The following is a 20,084-nucleotide window of genomic DNA, read 5'->3' as shown; positions in this document are numbered from 1 at the left end:
ATCATAATCAGAATGTTTCATGAATAATCACATGAAACAAGATAAGCAGAGCTTTTATTTTAGGGACTATATGACTAACAACCTACTTCAACTTCATATCTCATAGATAGCAAAGTGAATTCTAAACAAATCACACAAGATTTAAAAAAACATTTTTTTCTTGCAATGGCAATTTTATTTTCTTTTGTGAAAATAAACTGGGAGTTTGAATTGTTCCCAAAACCCCCATAAAAAGGAAAGGAAATACAGAAGAAGTGTGTGAGGTGATGGGGGAGGGAGGAGGGTCTTTAGAGCTTTGGCAGATTGTGTTAGCACGGACCGACCCAGGTGACAGGAGCCAGACCTCAGAGCCAGGTCCTGTCTGACACTCCGGGGCTGTGAGGGGACATCTCGACTGGTAAGCAGGTGGAGCACAGGCTACTTCGCTGAGGAAGTTGCAGGCACCTTGAGTCCCTTTAAATGCGGGGAAGAACCATTGCAGAGGACCTCTTCCCCCCAACAAAAGCTGGAGGCTGGGGCATTAGGGCCACTGAGGGAAAGGGGACGCTGGTGGAGACAAACGAGGCCGAGGTGTCTTCTCACACGGTGACAGCCTTACACTGGGCAGAGGACGAAGGTGAAGGCAAGAACCCACGGAGCTGAGCAAAGGAGAGAAACGTGGGCCAAGTAAAAGGGAATGTCCAGGAATGCGATGTAGATGAAGAGGCTACGGGCTAGAAATGGCAGCAACGGCCAACATGCAGGCTGGGTGGCGGAAGCCGGGACGCGGGGGGTGGGGGTGGGGTGATGGGAAGAGGGAGGAGGGCAGAGAGTCCAGGAGGTAGAGACAGAGGTGCCTTCTTCCCAGGTCCATCCACCGCTGCACATATAGGAAGAATAACACACTACTTTTCAGTTCTTGTTTTTTAAAGGTTTTTGTTTTGTTTTGTTTTGTTTTTTTAAAAAGCCTTAAGATCAGCTACTGGTTACATCTACAAAACGTAAAGTACTGCTGTTACCAGTCACTTTGCAGAACAGTCTGAAGTGGTCAAATATTGACCAATAAAGTTCCTTTTTTTTTCTTCTTCTTCTTCTGCTGCATCATTACTACTCGATGAGTCACGTGACAGCCTGCATAGGTCAGGGGGCAGCTTAGTGGGCAGGCTTGGTGACCAAGGAAAGAGGCTGGGCCTGGAGCACGGGGAGGGCCTGGTGGGCATGGAGCGTGGCTGGGAAGGAAGTGGGGGACGTCAGCAGAGCTGTGGGCACGGACCCCAGGGGGAGGGGCCGGGACAGGAAGGGGGGCTGGCTGCGCATCTGGCCAGAGGAGGTGGCGGCAGCCTTCGCTGACAGGAAGGCAGCTGAGTGGAGAGCCAGCTGGGCCCGGGTCTCTGGCTTGGTGGTGAGGGAGAGGGGCTGGGCTTGCTCCGAGTGGGTGGCAGCCGCGGCAGCCGGGGAGGCCAAGGCCGCTGAGGCGGTGGCCGGGGAGTCCAGCATGCTGCCGAGGGAGGAGGCAGGGCTGTCACAGGGCTTCTGGGGGCAGGTACCTGACGCATGGCTTCTTCCTTTTGGAGGCCAGAGCACCTTCTGCCTCCTGGACTTGCTGCTGGGAGGGGGTCTGGGACAGCTGCTTTTCTCACTTCCTCTTCTTTTTCTTACCGTAGTTGTCCCGGGCTAGTTCAACTTCATATCTCATAGATAGCAAAGTGAATTCTAAACAACAAATCAAATATGATTTTTTAAAACATTTTTTGGCGGCGTCGTGCTGCTTGTGGGATCTTAGTTTCCCAGTGGCAGTGAAAGCGCAGAGTCCTAACCAGGGATCACCAGGGAACTCCCTCAAATGTGATTATTAAATGTGTATTTTTAATGAAATTTAATTTTGTGATAGTATAAATAAAACCGTTTATGTTTCTGTTACTACTTTTCAGATTCCAAAAGGGTCTTTACATATGTTGCCTCACTGAATTCTCATGAAAATTCTGTGATATACAATTCATAATATTTTTATAGAGTAAGATTGTTGTGAGGGTCAAGGGTGATAATCTACATATAAGCACTAAGCTCTCTGCCAGAAAATGTAAGTAAGCATCAAGTGTTAATGATTATCATTATTATCATTTTTTTCTTATTTGCAACAGCATATCAAATAACTGATCTATGGTATCAATTATTTTATTATTTTTCATAATAATTTTCTTAATAACATTGCAAATTATTTTTCACCATTGCTAGTGACACCAGGCAAAGGAACATAAAAAAACAAAAGTTATACCTTCTCCATTACCCTTCATTTCATACTTCTTCTTTAATCAATATTAATTGCCTAGTTCATTTTATTCAACATTTGCCACATTTAGAAATATATATAATACTCCAAAATCGCATGTATTCATGCAAGTCGTTGTATAGAATCAAATATTGTGATGATAACAGCATTTATGTTTCTCTGTCTCTTCAAAGCCAATCCATAAAGTTTGGCCTTGGTAGCTTCTGAAAACATGGGATCATGTGTGTTTTTCTCACTGACTTCAACACCTGTCCATTAGCTGGGCTGTTACCTGAGCTTTCAGGTAATCAGTTTGGAGTAATTTTCCAAGGGAGGTTATAGAGTTTGACTAAGGCTACGTCTTGATCCGGTGACCCACTGGAGACCTTGAAACAAAATAGCATTTTTACCAAGTAGAATTAATCTTACATAATCCATCTTTTTCATTAAATAACTCACCATGAACCTCCATCTGGGTGAAAGTAAGTAATGCCTTTTATTTTGTGGGGGGGGGGTGTTGAAAATTATTTTATTTTTCCAGTTTTACTGAGATATAATTAACAAAGAGCAGTGTATAATTTCAAGACGTACAACATAATGACTTGACACACATATACTGCAAAATGATTACCACAAGAGGTTTGGTTAACACTCATCACCTCATATGGTCATAAAAAAATGATTTTTCCTTGTGAGAACTTTTATTATTTGCTCTCTTAGCAGTTGTCAAATATACTACACAGCAATGTTAAATATAGTCATCATGTTTTATATTAGATCCCCAATACTTATTTTATAACTGTAAGTGTATGACTTTTTACCACCTTCATCCAATTCTCCCAATCCCATCCTCTGCCTCAGGTAACCACAAATCTGATCTCTTTTTCCATGAATTTGGTTTTATTTATTTATTTTTAGCTTCCACATATAAGTGAGATTATTTCTGTCTGATTTATTTCACTTAGCACAATGCCCTCAAGATCCATCCATGTTGTCACAGATGGCAAGGTTTCCTTCTTTTTTATGGCTGCATAATATTTCATTGTAGATATGTACCACATTTTCTTTATCCATTCATCTATCTGTGAACACTTAGGTTGCTTTCATGTCTTAGCAATTGTAAATAATGATGCCTTTTTTTAATTTTATTTTTTTAGAATCTAAATTTTAACACACATGGACTGAGTTTGGCTATGTTATAAATTGACAATATATCTGTGGATGTTTACTTCTGTTAAATACCTACTTTATGCAAGAGCAATTCAACTCTCAGTTAAGTATATTGATCTTTGTCATTAATTGAGCCAATAGTACAAGGTTTTCATGATTGTAGCATTACAATATCATTGAGGATCTGGTGTTTCAAATGCCTGCTATACCCTCTTTATTTAAGGATTTCATGAAATATTTTAAATTTAGATATTAATCTAAATATTGGCTTTCCATATTTATGAAAGTGTCACTTTGTGCTTTTGTTGAAAATTTAGCTAAGCTACTCCATGACATTGCTGCCTTGGCATCCATTTTGTTCAACCAGATGGCCTGAGGGGGCCTTACACAGACACTAGTCCTTCATGCAAGCACATGCCCTACATAGCAGCTGGCAAAGTTATAAGTAAATATAAGTTCCTGATACAACTTCCCCAAGCGTCCTTGTGATCAACAGTCTCCCCTCTTACGTGCCCTTTAGATAAGACACCCATGGGGCTTACCAAAACTCCACTCTTTTGACTTGAATTGATCAATCCCACTGTAACCTGGAAACCCCAAAGCACTCCACCCATGGACCCTAATAAAGGCATGTGCCCTAGATCCTGTCTCTCCCTCTGGCTGCACTCTGCCTTGACCTCCCTATGTGACCCCTCAAGGGGTGCCCGGTAATTCCTCCAGGACCTGTGAGTAATAAACTTCTCTATTTCAAATTCTGCTGTGATCCAACACTCTGTGCTCCACTTAACAAGTGTTAATCTGACAAATTCATGACAGCCTTTTATTCTAGGATGACTAAATTAAAGGAAATGCAAGATCTTTCCAAGACAGGGTTTTCTCCTTTCTGATATGTGAAATTGGCCATTTTGATTTGTAAATGTGTCTATATAAGTGTGTGTGCATGGCTGTGTACTGTTATAGGGGATGTATACAAAAATTTGAGATGTGTTGTGATAATATAATGGCTTATAATTCTATGCTGCTTTTAATTTTCCAAAAGACTTCCTCATTGACACCTCATGGCAATCCTGTGATGTAGAATTAATAATATTTTCTAAATCATAGGATTGCTGTGAGGATCATATGAGATTATCCATCAATTAATACTAACACAAATTATCATTATTGTTCTAATTATTTTCATTATTATTCACTTTTATTTAACTTTGTATGTTGAAGTAATTTTACATTCATAATGGATTGTGAAAATAGTACAAAGAATTCCTGTATCCTTCATTCAGCTTCCCTTTATGGTAGCATACTACCATATGGTAGGTACTATGGTAGCGTAACCATAGTACATTATCAAAATCAGGAAATTGACTTTAGTAGAATACTATCAATTAGATTATAGACTTTATTCAGATTTCATTAGTTATTGCATGCACTCATTTCTCTCTCTCTCTCTCTCTCTCTCTCTCTGTGTATGTGTGCGTCTGTAAGTTCTATGAAATGCTATCACATATATGGATTTGTATAACCACTACCACAGTAAGGATACATAATTGTTCCATCACCACAAAGGAACTCTATCATATACCCCTTTACAGTCACACACTCCTCATCCACCTCCATGTCTAGACCCTGGGAATCTGTTTTCCATCTCTACGTTATTTTCATTTAGATAATGTTATGTAAATGAAATCATAAATATGTAATATTTTGAGGTTCTATTTTTTTTTACCCAGTGTAATAACCTTAAGCTCCATCTAACTTGTGTGAGTATTAATAGTTCATTAATTTGTAATGCTGAGTAACACTCCATGGTATATATGTACCACAGTTTGTTTAACCATTCACTCATTGAAGGACATTTGTGTTATTTCCACTTTTTGATTATTATAAATGGAGCTGCTATGAACATTCATGTACAACAGTTTTTGTAGACAAATTTTTATTTCTGTGGGATAAATATTGAGGAGGAAGATTGAAGAGTCATGTGGTAAGTGTATATTTAGTTTTAAAATTATCTACCAAACTTTTCCAGAGCAGGTGTACAATTTTATATTCTCCTCAGCAATATATGAGAGATCCAGTTTCTCTGCATCCTTGCTAACATTTGGTATCATCACTGTTTTTTAATTTAGCTGTTCCAATAGTATGTAATGATATCTTATTGCAGTCTTAATTTGCATTTCCCTCATGGCTAATGATGTTGAACGTCTTTTCGTGTTTTTGTTTTTGGTTTTTTTTTTTGGCTGCACCACGCGGCATACAGTGTCTCAGTTTCCTGACCAGGACCAGGGATGGAACCCATGCCCCCTGCAGTAGAAGCACAGAGTCTTAACCACTAGACCACCAGGGAATTACCAATACACAAAGTTCCAGTTGTGCAGGATGAATAAATTCTGAAGATATAATGTACAGCATGGTGACTATACTTAACACTATATTGTAAACTTGAAATTTGCTAAGAGAGTAGATTTTAATTGTTCTCACAGAAAAAAATGGTAATTATGTGAGGTGATATGTTAATTAGGTTGTTTGTGGCAGTCATTTCGTAATATATACATATATCAAAGCATCACTTTGAACACCTTAAAGATATAAATTTTTACTTGTAATTAAATCTCAGTGATGCTGGAAAAAAGTAATTCTCCTAAGATGTTTATTAAACATGTCTTTTTCTCTTACACTTATTTATTTTCAAGATATCTGGTTATTATTGCTAGAGACACAGTAGAAAACTAGGTTCAGAGAAATTATTGATGTCCCTCATTACCCTTCTGATTGCAGTTTGCACCCCAATGTTCTTATGGCAAGCGTTCTCATACATACCCTTCCACAACCTACTCCATGCTCAAAAAAACCCAGTCACGTTTATTTGTACATAGACATTATACCTATTTACACAGCCAAAAGAATTTTTTATTTGTTGGTTTGCTGTACAATGAAAGCATCAAAATATTTGGTTCATTTTGTGCTGTATACAGTCATTATAAAGTGTTTAATAGGGAATTAGTACGTTTCGAGAATATAGCTTTGTTGTGAAAATGAAGTGAGCATAATCTATCTGAAACTCTATGTATGGACATTCCTTTGGAATAATTGCAGACTAGGAAATCTGTGCCACTCTTCTCAAAGAGCACCGCTAATATTACCAAATGAAACCAAAATTGAACAAAACAAACCAACAAAAAAATCATCTAACAAAGCAGGGAGATATTATAGAAACAAGATCTGGAAGAAGGAAACTTGGGGGAGCTCCTGGAGAAGGATGTGACTGCTGCTTGACCCGTGAGCTGGTTCAGAGCAATCAGAGGTTCCTCTCCCCTCCCCGCCCTTGGAAGATACGTTCTGCCCAGTGTTCCCACAGTGGGAGCTGTTCCAAGGACACAGCCTCGAGAGAGCGAGGTGTTGCTGAGACCATCTGGACTGAATATATGACTGAACCCCGTTAAGTCCTCTATATGAACTTTTAAGATTCAAGCAAGTGGGGATGCAGCCCTGGGAGACAAGCCTTGTATGTAAATTCCCTTACTCAGTAAATTGCCGCCTACCAATCTGGGGCGGCCTACCTCTTCCTTCCCTCTCTCCTTGCCCTCCATGTAAGGGGACCAGTTCTCGAACCAACAGAAACCCAAAGAGGTAAGCCTGGCATTTGGAGCTGAATTTTTACCAGAAACGTGATCATTCTCTATGTCTCCGTAGTTCCTCCTCTCCTTCTCAGACGTGCATACTTGTGCCTTTGGGATGCCATTAATTTTTTTCTGCTCTCTGCCTTTCTTACTGAAGTATTCATCCAGTAGACCTCATCTTTTAGTCGTTTGCTTGGATTTTCTAAGTGATATATATTATATAACACCTAAATGTAGTTACTAAGCCCCTGCTTGATATGTAACCATTAAGTAAAACTTAATTTTTTTCTTATTTAATTTCAAGAGCAATTACTGGATTTTTACAGAAGGCACAAGTGTGGCTTGTGGGGGTTAAATGACTGCTTTAAAGTCTTACATTCAGTGTCTGCTCTAAGGTTAACACACACGCATACACAAATACATCATATATGCTTACATACATGTGTGTTTATGTTGATATTATAAATAACAAGTGTAATCTTTTCTCACAAAAATATGCAAACTTATAAAAAAAATAATCCTCAATCCCCACAGGTACATATCTTTCATACTATACTTCTTCCATAATCAGTGCTAACCTGCCTGGTGAATTTCATTCAGTAATATTTTATGCATTCATGTTCTCTCAGTGATCTCTCTCTCTCTCTCTCTCTCTCTCTGAATTTCGAGCCAGATGTGCCTCTTTTTATTCACTGCAGTTTTGCCATACGATTTCCTGCCTGATATATCAGAGATTTTCATTCTTTTTGTTTTGTTTATCTTGATTAACCTTATCCATATTCATGCAGGTAATATTTTATCAAACAACTTTTTTCAAATAACCAATAAAGCCTCATTGGAATTTTAACTTATATATTAATATAAATTAATTAAATATCAAACTAATTATGTAGAATTTACCCCAGTCTCACCTAGATTCATCCTTTCCAGGAAAATGATTGTTTTTCCACCTAAATTTACATAGGTTTTAACCATTCATGATAAACCTATTTCTCAGCATTTTGCTTTTTCTTTCTATTGTAAATGGCTTCTTAATTCTGTTGCCTTTTATGAAAGATTATTACTAGTATATAGAGATTCTGTTAAATGTTTGTATACCTGTTTTCTGTCTATATACTTTTCTGAACTACTTTGTAACTTATCAGTTTTCCTAATGATCCTTTAGATTTTTCTAGGTAGATAATTATAATATCATCAATGTGTTTGAAGCTTTGTAGTATTGGAAACAATTCACATTTCAATGAATCGTATTCAGTTTATGCTATATTTGGTCATGCAGAACAAATGTGACAGCAGATATACTTCTGGCACTGATTCCCTCTTCTCCACCCAGACAATTCCTTTCTTATATAACTGTGTTTTATGTCTCAACCATGCTATAGGTTCTCAGATAACGTACTTAGTGTGCACTATAATGCCTACTCATAAAACCTAAACTCACTAGTGATCCTTCATTATGGCAGAATAAAAGGAATTTTGTAGCAAAAGGTAAAGGCAACAAGTTAGTAGGATGGTTTCTAACATTATCTTCTTATGCAGTAAATATGTAGTCCTTACATAAGCATACAACCTATTATCATGTATTGTTATGCTGTAAAGTACTTTCATGATACTTACAACCCCTCAACTTATATACTGATTATCAGCTTACATGATTAAAACACATATATGTGGGGGGTGATGAATTGGGAGATTGGGATTGACATGTATACACTAATATGTATAAAATGGATAACTAATAAGTACTTGCTGTATACAAAAATAAATAAAATTAAATTTAAAAAACACATATATGTGAGCATTTATCTTTTCAACAACCCTTTAATATAGTAATAGTAGTTTCTATTATTATTATTGTGCAGTAAATAAAATTAGACAATCCATATAACTGCATGAAACATAGTAGCTGAGTCCTCATAAGTAATAAATAAATGGAGGCTGCTATTGTTCTTTTTATTAGTAATAAATTTTTTCTTTTGCTTACATACAAGGACACCTGAAGAGGAAAAGTTAAATACCTTTTGTAAGATCACAAAAAGTGAAAAAGTGATAATCTAATATTTTTCGTCTTTTAAGATATATTTTCTTATTTAACACTGTTATTTCAATAGGAATATATGGTCATTGTTGCTAGAGAAACTGCAAAAATAAATACAGATAAGTAATGACGTTCCTCCATTATTCTGCTTCTGGTCAAAACTTTCCCATTACTACAACCCACTATATTCACCCAAGGGTACTACTCAATGTTAATAGCCTGGTACATATCCTGGGATATCCTTCTCCATGTTCAAACAAATCAGTGCACAGCTGTGCAAATATATACACACATGAATGTAATTTATTCTCACTTCAGTACATAGAAATTTTGTTGTTCATTCTATGTATAATAACAAGATCATTGTGTGTGTTTGTGTATTATTTTGCAAATTAATTTAATCTCAAAATCTTATGTTTATTTCTCTAGAAGAAATTTTTGTCTCTGCAGTATACATTGCATTTATATATATATTAGTTTTTCCTCAAATGTAAAATTTTCTCCAAAGAATCTGAGCCACATATTTTGTCTTCTTATATATCTGTTAGGTGTTTTTATCTCATGCTAAATAAAAGTTTGATCTTTCAGTGGTGTTAATAATGGCTTTATTATTCATCTCTTTGGAATTTATCTCAGTTTTACCTCTTTTTTGCATGAGCTCTAACAATTGATTATATTCTACTGACTTCAATAAAGAATAATTATTACAATGGATTATAATATATGGATTAAAAGAAAACATGAGTCTATCATGATACCTTAAAAAAAGGGAGAGAAGGACAAGAGGGAAATCTCCTTTGTACCAATGCCAACTAATAATTACGTAAGAAATGATGATAGAATTTTTTAATTGCCACTGTGCAATTCCCAATGTAATATTTGATTCAATCAAGTATATTCAGAAGATTCCAATTGCATGAAAGCTTATTGAGCAATGAGGTATTCACATAGCCTTGAATATTACCCCAAAGATTACTTATTAATTACAAAGAAACAAAGATACTATTAAAATGGAGAGAATTGGCAGTCACTCTTCTAATCCAGTATTCAAAATTATTACCACCAATATGGGACATTTGACATTATATGTCTCCTGATGTGATATAAGAAATATAGGAAATCATATAAAGTCCTTGTCAAAATGTTTAACCTGAATCTACTAATGTAGAAACAGACAATTGAGAACATGAGACATTCTAAAGGGCAATAGACCTGGGTTCTTCAAAATTATCACTATCATAGGAGAAATAAAGTCAGGAACACTAGTCTAGATTAAGAAGCTAAAGAGACATAATAATCAAAGACAAAATATGACCCTAGATTTGACCTTGGATTGAAAATTAAATACCTATAAATGAAAATTCCGAAGATAATTGAGGAAATACAAATCTAAACCGGATATTAGATGATGTTGAATTTATAGTAACTTTCTTACTGTATGTAAGAAAGTATTCTCATTATTAGGAATTACAGGCTGAAGTATTTAGGGGTCAAATGTCAAGATCTATGTAATTTATTTTCAAATGGGTCAGCAAAAAGAGAAAGTATGGTATGATGTAATGATTGGTGAGTCTAGATTAAGTTATACAGGTATTCATTGGAGTATTTAAAAATTTTTTCAAAATCAAAAGCTGGGGGAAAATATAATGCTGGGATTTTTAGTCTCTCCCTGTTTACTTGCCTTAAAACTGTAATGCATTTGGGGGGAAAATGAACATTTTTACAACAGTAAATCTTCTCATAAAGAGAGTTAAATATGCATACACTCCTGGATTCAATCCTTAGGCATTCCATTTCACTCTCTTGGCTTTACTTCTACCTTATTGGTCATTCTTTCTAAGTCTCTTTTGTTAGTTCTTCCTCGTCTCTCTGTCTTCTAAATTTTGAATATATTGAGGCCTTGGTCCTCATCTCTCCTCTCTCTTCCTTGATTATCTCATGTAGAAGCATAGCTCTACGATACCAACTCCCAAATTTACATCCCTCAGTCTACTTTCTCCAACTCTAAACTATAATAGTATATCAACTGTTTACGTCTCCACTTGGATATCTAATAAGCTTCTTTAATTCAGCACATTGCAAATTGAACTCCTAGTATTTCCCTTATGAACCTGCTTCACCCAGAGCTTACTCCGTCTCAGCTGTTAGCAACTCCATCCTTCTAGTTGCTCAGGCCAAAATCTTGGAAATTGCCTCCTAACAGGACTCTCTGCATCTTACCCTTGCCTCTGTATAGTCTGTGATCAACACAGTAGCCAGAATAATCCCTTTAAAACTATATTATAGGGCTTCCCTGGTGGCGCAGTGGTTGGGAGTCTGCCTACCGATGCAGGAGACACGGGTTCGTGCCCCGGTCCGGGAGGATCCCACATGCCGCGGAGCGGCTGGGCCCGTGAGCCATGGCCGCTGAGCCTGCGCGTCCGGAGCCTGTGCTCCGCAGCGGGAGAGGCCACAACAGTGAGAGGCCCGCGTACCGAAAAAACAAAAACAAAAACAAAACTATATTGTATTAATCTTCTTCCCCAAAATTCTTTAATGGCTTTTCTTTTCAATCAAAGTAAAGTAAAAAATTCCACAAGGTCTTACAAAGACCTATTTGATCTGATCCCCTGTTGCCTATATGACCTAACCTTTTATTTCTCTCACTCTTCTTCAGCCACATTGAACTTGATTTTCCTAGAATGCCTGTGCCATGTTTCCTCTGCCATGAAACATTATCCCCCAGATATCTGTATTACTTTATGCCTCAAGACCTCCTTCTATTTTTTTGCTAAACTCTCAACCTCACAACGAGGCTGACTCTGACCACCCTGTGTTGTATTAAACTTGTAGCCATATCCCTACTCTTTTATCTTTCTCCATATTTCAATTTTCCATAGCAGTCATCAAATTCTAATATACAATTTTCTTATTATATATGTTGACAGCTTATTACCTCTCTTCTTCAATGTAATGTAAAGTCCATGGGGGCAGAGATATTTGAGTGTTTTATTCTCTGCTATAACCCAAGAAATTCTAATGGTGTCAGACATATAGTAAGTACTCAGTAGATGTTTGTTAAATGAGTTAATTGTTTTCAGTGTAAATTTTTGCATTTTACTTAATACTTTTCCTGAACTTTTCTTAATAAATATTCTTTGGTACTTTATTATTATCTCTATTTTCAATGGATTTTTGTACTCATTATTCCAGTTGATTAGTACTACTATAAAACAGAACCGTTACCTTCATCTTTCTTTGTTTCTCTCCAACCTTTCACGTGTCCAAAGCGTTGTATAATTAAAACCAAGACAGACTCCCCATCATCATAATTGAAAGTTCTATGTATGTTCATTGGGATCAATAGCTATGGCCCCTTTTTTCTTTTTTTAACTTTCTCTCTTTGCATCAATTTTATTTATTTATTTATTGTTTTGGGGTTATTTAATTTTTTTTAACTTTTTTAATTGAAGTAGAGTTGATTTACAACGTTGTGCCAATCTCTGCTGTACCCCTTTTAATTTCTGATATCGGTGTTTGGCATCTTCTTTCTTTCTTCTTGGTGAGCATGGAAGATGTTTATCAATTTTACTGAACTTTTCAGAGAACTAGCTTTGATTTATTTGATTTTCTCTGTTATTTTGCTATCTCCAGTTTCATTTACTTCTATTCTAATTTTTATTATTTCCTTTCTTATACTTGCTTTAGGTTTAAATTGCTCTTCTCTCTTTAGCTTTCTATGATGTAAGCATAAGTTATAGATTGTAGATCTTTGTTTTTCTCTAATATATGCATTGAAGACTATGAACATCCTTGTAAGCACTGCTTTCCCTGTATCTCACAAATTTTGATAGGTTGTATTTTCATATTAATTTAGTTCAAAATATTTTAAAATTTCTCGAGACTTTTTCTGTGGCCCATATGTCATTTAGTAGTGTGTTGGTTAACTTCCAAATATTTGGGACTTTTCCAAGTATTTTTCTGTTATTGATTTCTAGTTTAATTCTACTGCTCTCTGAGAACATAATTTGCATAATTCCTATTAAATTTGATAAAGTAAGGTTTTTTAAAATTTTTATTGGAGTATAGTTGATTTTAAATGTTGTGTTAGTTTCAGGGGTACAGCAAAGTGAATCTGTCATACATATACATATATCCACTCTTTTTAGATTCTTTTCCCATATAGGCCATTACAGAGTATTGAGAAGAGTTCCCTGTGCTATACAGCAGGCTAAATTTGGTAAGGTATGTTTTATGGCCCAGGATGTGGTCTGTCTCGGCAGATGTTCTGTGTGAGCTTGGGAAGAACACGTATTCTGTAGTTGCTGGATAGAGTATTCTATAAAAGTCAATTAGATCAGTTTGATTGCTAGTGCTGTTCAGGTTAACTATATTCTTACTGAAAGACAGTTGTTGAAATATAATAGTTGATTTCTCTATTTCTCCTTGCAGTTCTAACAGTTTTTGTCTCCCAAATTTTAATGCTCTGTTGTTAAGTTACACACACGTCTTTTTTATTTCCCTGGAGAGTTGACATTTTTATGATTATGATCCTATTTATCCCTGATAATTTTTATTGTTCCAAAGTCAGCATCATTTAAAATTAATATAGCTACTTCGTCTTCCTTTTGCTTAATGTTTGCATGGTATATTTTTTCCATATATTTACTTTTAACCTCTGCCTTTAGAGTGAGTTTCTTGTAAACAACATAGAGTTGGGTCTTGGTTACTTCCCCCACCCTTGTTATAGAAATGAAAGAATTTTTCTTGGCTTTTTAACATGAGAACTTGGTGGGATCCCTGGAGGTAAAACTCACAAGTGTGGACGCCTCCCTAAGACTGCAGTCCCTAAGGATTCCTCGCTTTCAAACTAGTCTACACACTGCTTCCAGTAATTTCTCAAAGTTATGGTTTAAGTGTTCTTATCACTTTATGACTCTACTGGCATCTAATCCAAGTAAATTGATCTCAACTCTTCTTCTTTCTCTCCAGATTTTGGGACAGTGGTTTGCCCTACAACTTTTATTCTCTAATGGTTCCAAGGAAAGTCACTGGTTTTCAGTTTGTTCAGTTTTTTTCTTGTATGTATGGCAATGATGATTTCTAAGCTCTCTACATGTTGAAGCTGAAATAGGAAGTTGTCCTTGTTTTTGAGTATGGTACGCTTATATTTGTTCGAGGTTTGTGTGTGTGTTTTTATTCTCTGAGGTTCTTGCGTCTCTGGTTTGCTGTCACTAATTTTGGAAAATTCTTCACCAGTGTTTCTCCAAATATTTATTTCTGTCCTTTTCTGGCTTTCTTTTTACAGTCCAGTTGTACACACTTAAGACTTATTTAATAAAGTACCACATCTATTGATACATTCCAAATATCTTAGCTCCTAGATAACTAATGATTAAGACCAAATATCACTTTTGGAATAAGGCATAATTTTGCAGAGTAATTTCACAGATTTAGGCTTTGAAAAAGAAATGAGATCAGAACTGGTGAAAAAGTGGAGGGAAAGCATTTAATAGGGGATATTGACTTGAGCAAAGTTATCAGCGTGTAACTGTAAGAAATTTTTAGGGATCAGAGAATAGAGCAATCTGCATATAGTGTTCATTTTAGAAACGAATAAGGTTTATGCCTTCTTTTTGCTGAGTTAATACCTACTCACCCTTCAGAACTTGCTTTAAATATCAGATCTAGCATTTTCTGACCTCTCCAGAATAGATTTAGTCCTCCTACTTTATGCTTTCATAGCACTATTCATTTGTTTGTTTTTATATCATCAATAGTAGTAGTACACATTTATTGAATGAGTACTATATGCTAGGAATTGTGTTAAGCACTTAAGAACGATATCATTTGAGTGTACGTTTAAAATTTGTCTTTTACCCTCCACTGTATGTAGCATAAAAAGACATGGCAGATATGTCTTTTCTTTCACCATTGTATCCCTAGTGCCTAGTGTAGAGCTTGCCACGTATTAGGTGCTTAATATATCTTTGTTGACTGATTAAGTAGGTAAAGATGTTATTGCTAACTTTATTATTTACTCCTAACTAATGAAGGTATTCTTCTTTCTAGTCCATTGGATTCATTTGTTGAGATTGCTAAATTACCACTTCAGTCAATACTTAAGGCTAGTAATTCTGAAAACGCCTAGAATGGCCCTGTGGTACCTTGAAGGATTTTGGAGTTGGATGAGAGAGAAATAACCACTGACGAATTCACTGTATTCTGTTTGGACCACATAATCATGTGTGAAGTAGCTGCCACTTTGAAATGATTGGAATTTGGAAGTCATTTTATTTGGGATTTTAAAGTTAATTTAACCACAAGTTCCTTATTCAAAACCGATCTAAATGCATAGTATTGTCAAAATTATTTTCTTGCATTCTGTTCATATATGTATGTAGTTCCTACTTGGTTGAAATAATCTTGGTATAATAATAAAAATTTCTGAATCCATTTAATAACCATGTATAAGAAATAACTATATTTCTCTTATCTGTCAGCAAAGTGCTACAGTCTTTTTTTTTTCTTCCAGTGACCTAGATATACCCAGAGCCTGTGAGATTTGCTCTGAATTTATCTTAAAAATCAGTATCAGTTTTCCTTTGCCTATTTCTATAGGGAATATTTTCTCTTTGCCTTCCATCCATCCGCAGTAGAATCTTTAGTCAGAGACAAATAATATGACAAGCTTTCCAGATTCCTCTCCCAGAAAAGAAAGGAATTTTTTACATTGGTTCATTAAGTAGAGATATCCTATCCTGAGCAAAGTCCCAAGCTAGCAGTTGCTAGCTGATGTTCAAAATAGATAAAAATAGATAGATTTAAATCATCTAGTATAATATTTGCATAGAAGATCTTTTTCTCAGTAATTAATCATTGAATCATAATGTGTGTTCACTAACGTACCAAATAATACTTCGTTCCAAAAGATGAACATAATAATTCCTTACATGTGTTTAGTACTTTGTAAATTCTAAAGGTCTTCAAATCTGACAGCACAATTGATCCTCATAACAACCCTTTGGGGTAGGTAAGGTGAGTGTACCTGGCATTGTATTGGCTCATACAGTGTTCATTCCTCAAGCATTTCTCTTTTACATTCTTCTACTCCAGAGGCTGGAAAGATGAATTCTTGTTTTCCAGTCTCCCCTGCAACCAAGACTGACTTTGTGGCATAGTTCTTGCCAAAAAGATGAAAGAAAGAAAAATCTAAGTAGTGTTCTGAGAAATCATTTTGATTACTGATGAAAAGAAGGACAGATAACATGTGTTTAGCCTCATTCCTTTACCCTCTTTGCCTATAACACACAGATGTGATGCCTGGAAGTACAGGAGCCATCGTACAGCCACATGGTAATGTTGGGGAGGAAGAAATTTTCCTCTACCCTTCTAGGTTCTTCTGGCTAGTCTAAATTGACATGAGACAGATTAGCAGGAGGAAATCAAACAAAGTTTAATAATATGTATGCATGGAAGAGACCCAGGAACACTGAGTAACTCACCAAAATGGCTGAAACCCTCACCTTATCCTCAGCTAAAAACAAAAGAGGATGTTGATGTAGTTAGTGGTTTGGGATTTCACGGGGGAGAAAGGCAACTGACATGGAGATGGAAAAGCAAATGTTTGGTAAATAAATGTTTGCTGGCCAGGCAGAGACATTGGGCCACAGAATTTTAACCAACAGACTTAGCTAAATCCGTCCCTGTCCACACACCTAGTTCGTAATTGTAGTTATCTTTAGGGATAGCTCCCTTCCTGGAACAGGTCCTCTATCTACATTCTTTTAGGCACTTAGGGGGAAAGTCAAAGGTTCTTCCTGAGTCTTTTGGGCCTTGATTGTTTTCAGCTCCAAATAATCCGCATGCCAAAGAGACATTTTGGGGTGGCAAGTTTTACTCCCCTACAGTAATGATGGTGAAACACAAAAAGCCTTAGTCCTTTAATTCAAAGGACTAAGTCTTTTAATTCAAAGACAATTTAATTCAAACAATGTCTGCTCATTTTTGGATTTCTGTTATTGTGAGAGAAGATAACTCCTATTTGAACCACTGTTCTTCAGGTATTCTGTTATTTGCTAATACATTTCTAGCTAATGGAATTGGCTCATCGCTATTTAATAGGTAAGGACAATAAAACTTAAAATGAGAAATGACATGTCCATTAACATAACAACAGCAGGGGAATGCGTCTTTAGCTTTCTGTACATTTTAATATGCTAATACACTTAAAATATTTTAAATGGAATCTTAAGCTAAGAAAATGAAAATTGTTATGCTTTTAAAAATAGAGCAAATCTGGTAAAAAGATCTCAGTTACTTCTAGACTAGAGCACATTACCATTCTCTGGAGGCTGCTCTGAGCTCTAACATTTTCCATACTTATTAAGAAAACTGATGCATATATACAAGCACTTTTCTATGGTATTTACTCAAGAGTGGAATTGCTGGGCTACGGAGTACGTGTGTCTTCAATTTTATTAAATAATTCCTAACTGTTTTCCAAAGTGGTTATATTAATTGCACACGTCCACTGATAGAGTATTAGAATTATATGTTTTTCACCACTGGATATTATCAGACTGTAAAAATTTGCCAGTCTGGAATGTGGGTAATGATCTTGTACTGTCGGGTTTTTTGTTGTTGTTTTTTAGTTTTTATTTCATAATCATAAACAACTTTGCAATCCAGCTAAACTTGGAGGGGGATAAGGAAAATATGGAACTGAAAGAACTGCAGTAAGAACACAAAAATTGTAGGATATTTCGAGCAGATGGGGGTGAAGGGGTGTTCCCCTGAGCTACAGAAGGAATGTCTGGTGGTTAAGATAAAACACAATTCAGATTTATAAGATTTGTCCACAGTCAGCAATGGTGATCTTCTTGCTGGTCTTGCCATTCCTGAACCCAAAGCACATGGCTTCCACAATATTCTTGCCCTCTTTCACCTTGCCAAAGACCACATGCTTGCCATCCAACCACTCAGTCTTGGCAGTGCAGATGAAAAACTGGGAACCGTTTGCGTTGGGGCCAGCATTTGCTGTGGACAAGATGCCAGGACCCATATGCTTCAGGATGAAATTCTCGTCATGAAATTTCTCCCCATAGATGGACTTGCCACCAGTGCCATTATGGCGTGTGAAGTCACCACCCTGGCACATAAATCCCAGAATTATTCTGTGAAAGCAGGCACCTTTGTAACCAAATCCTTTCTTCCCAGTGCTCAGAGCGCGAAAGCTTTCTGCTGTCTTTAGAACTTTGTCTGCAAACAGCTCGAAGGAGATGCAGCCCAAGGACTCTCCCTGGATGGCGATGTCGAAGAACACGATGGAGTTGACCAAGGTGTGCAGCGCGGGAGGCTCAGGGCGGCGGCGTCTGCAAGGCCTCTGGTACTGTGGTTTTAATTTATATTTTCCTGAGTTGAGTACCATTTCAAATGATCTTTGGACATGTGGAATTACTCTGTTTTGAAGGAACTGTTCAAATCTTTTGTTCATTTTTCTGTAGAGGTCTTTGTTGTCTTTTCCTTATTGATTTGTAAGATTATATATAAATATATATACCTGATTCTCATTATTCACAATAGTTATGTTCTACAAAGTCACCATAAACACTGAATTAGCAAATTATGAACGATGCTCTTAGGAAAAATACAGGATTAGGTTCCTACGGGTCTCTGGTGACATTTTCACCGACTGAAGTGTCATTTGTGTTGTATAGGTTCTTTGCCAATGTCCTTTTAAAACAAGCCAGTCTCATCGGCATTGTAAATCTTCTCTTCCCATTACTCTTTTCCTGTACAACACTTAGTGGATACTTTTAAAATTCTTCCACAGCCTCCTGACCTGCAGAACCTGCCTCACCTACAAGTTTAACGTTTTTCACACTATATTGCCTTTTGAAACAAGCAAGCCAGTCAGCCAGGATTAGTCAAGAGGGTTTAATATTTTCCTAACCCTGAGTAATCTGACTGTAAATTTCTTTGGCTTTCAGCCTCACAACATTGAGGCCCACTATGCTTTTATTAATTGGTTATCATCTTATAAATCCACAGACTTAACCACTCTTCCATCTTTTCCATAGCATCATCACACACTATAGCTGTTACTTTAGCACTTTCCAGAGCTGCCTGATGTAAAGATGGACAAATTTCCTCTTCCTTTTTCTGGATATACCAAATCGTTGGCTCATTAACTGCGAACTTGTGAAATGTGAAATAAAATGGAGTCACTTATGTTAAGGGGTCTTAAAATAGAGCTGGGAGGCCATTACCAAGGTGGACTTTATGCATGTCCCAACTGGGTGGAACCCCAATCTGGGTTCTGGCTGGGTTCGAGTCCCAGCGTGTGGGTTCAAGTCCCAATTTGTGTTGCACGGTTTCAGAGCCATGAACTTTTGAACTGGGTCAAACTACAAACCAAGGACTGGGAGTCGGCAAGAACACCTGCAACTTGTCACAGTAACGAACTTTACCTCCCTTCTGCCTCTAATTCCAATTAAAATTCTTTGTAATGCAAAACCCTCTTCTTTGCCTTTAAAAGCTCCTGACTTTTACGCCCTGGTGAGACACTTTGGGTTGCAACCCGAATCTGTGCGCCCCAGTTGCACTTCTTTGATCTCAAATGTCAACTACGAATTGGCACTCACCATTGGCACTTGCCATCTATCGCTACAAGGATTAAATCAGGTGCTGCTGCAGCTGCTGACTCTCAACACCCCTGAAAGCAGTTCAGGGTGGAGAGCAGAAATGAGGCACTCTGTGCTCTGGGAAAAACTGGCAGAACAGGTCTTCAGATAGTTAGATATTTCCAGGAGCTGATTTTATGAGCCCAATTTTTGCATCTCCTCATATCTAGAAAAGCACTAAAAGCCTTCATGGTGACGACTGCTCCTTGTGACTAGCAGTAACCTGCACGAGACAAGCAGAAACCTTCTGTAAAAATATATGTGCTCTATTGCATGTACTCCCCCTTCACCAAAATCACATATATACTGGCCTTCCGCCCTGCCTCTTTGGAGCAGTTTCTCAGAGC

At 36.9% G+C, this 20,084-nt stretch overlaps 2 pseudogenes; both read right to left on the bottom strand.

Moving 5' to 3' along the window:
* Positions 1 to 841: 841 nt before the first annotated feature.
* On the bottom strand, positions 842 to 1,675 carry LOC113616194 (transcription factor 7-like 1 pseudogene; annotated as a pseudogene).
* Positions 1,676 to 17,874: 16,199 nt separating this feature from the next.
* On the bottom strand, positions 17,875 to 18,482 carry LOC113616193 (peptidyl-prolyl cis-trans isomerase A pseudogene; annotated as a pseudogene).
* Positions 18,483 to 20,084: the final 1,602 nt, after the last annotated feature.

The sequence above is a fragment of the Aethalodelphis obliquidens genome, unplaced genomic scaffold (assembly GCF_003676395.1).
Source record: "Aethalodelphis obliquidens isolate GAN/ISIS:26980383/991018 unplaced genomic scaffold, ASM367639v1 scaffold132, whole genome shotgun sequence".
NCBI lineage: Eukaryota > Metazoa > Chordata > Mammalia > Artiodactyla > Delphinidae > Aethalodelphis > Aethalodelphis obliquidens.
Note: the sequence above shows the minus strand (reverse complement) of the source record. Positions and strands in the feature narration are given on the sequence as shown.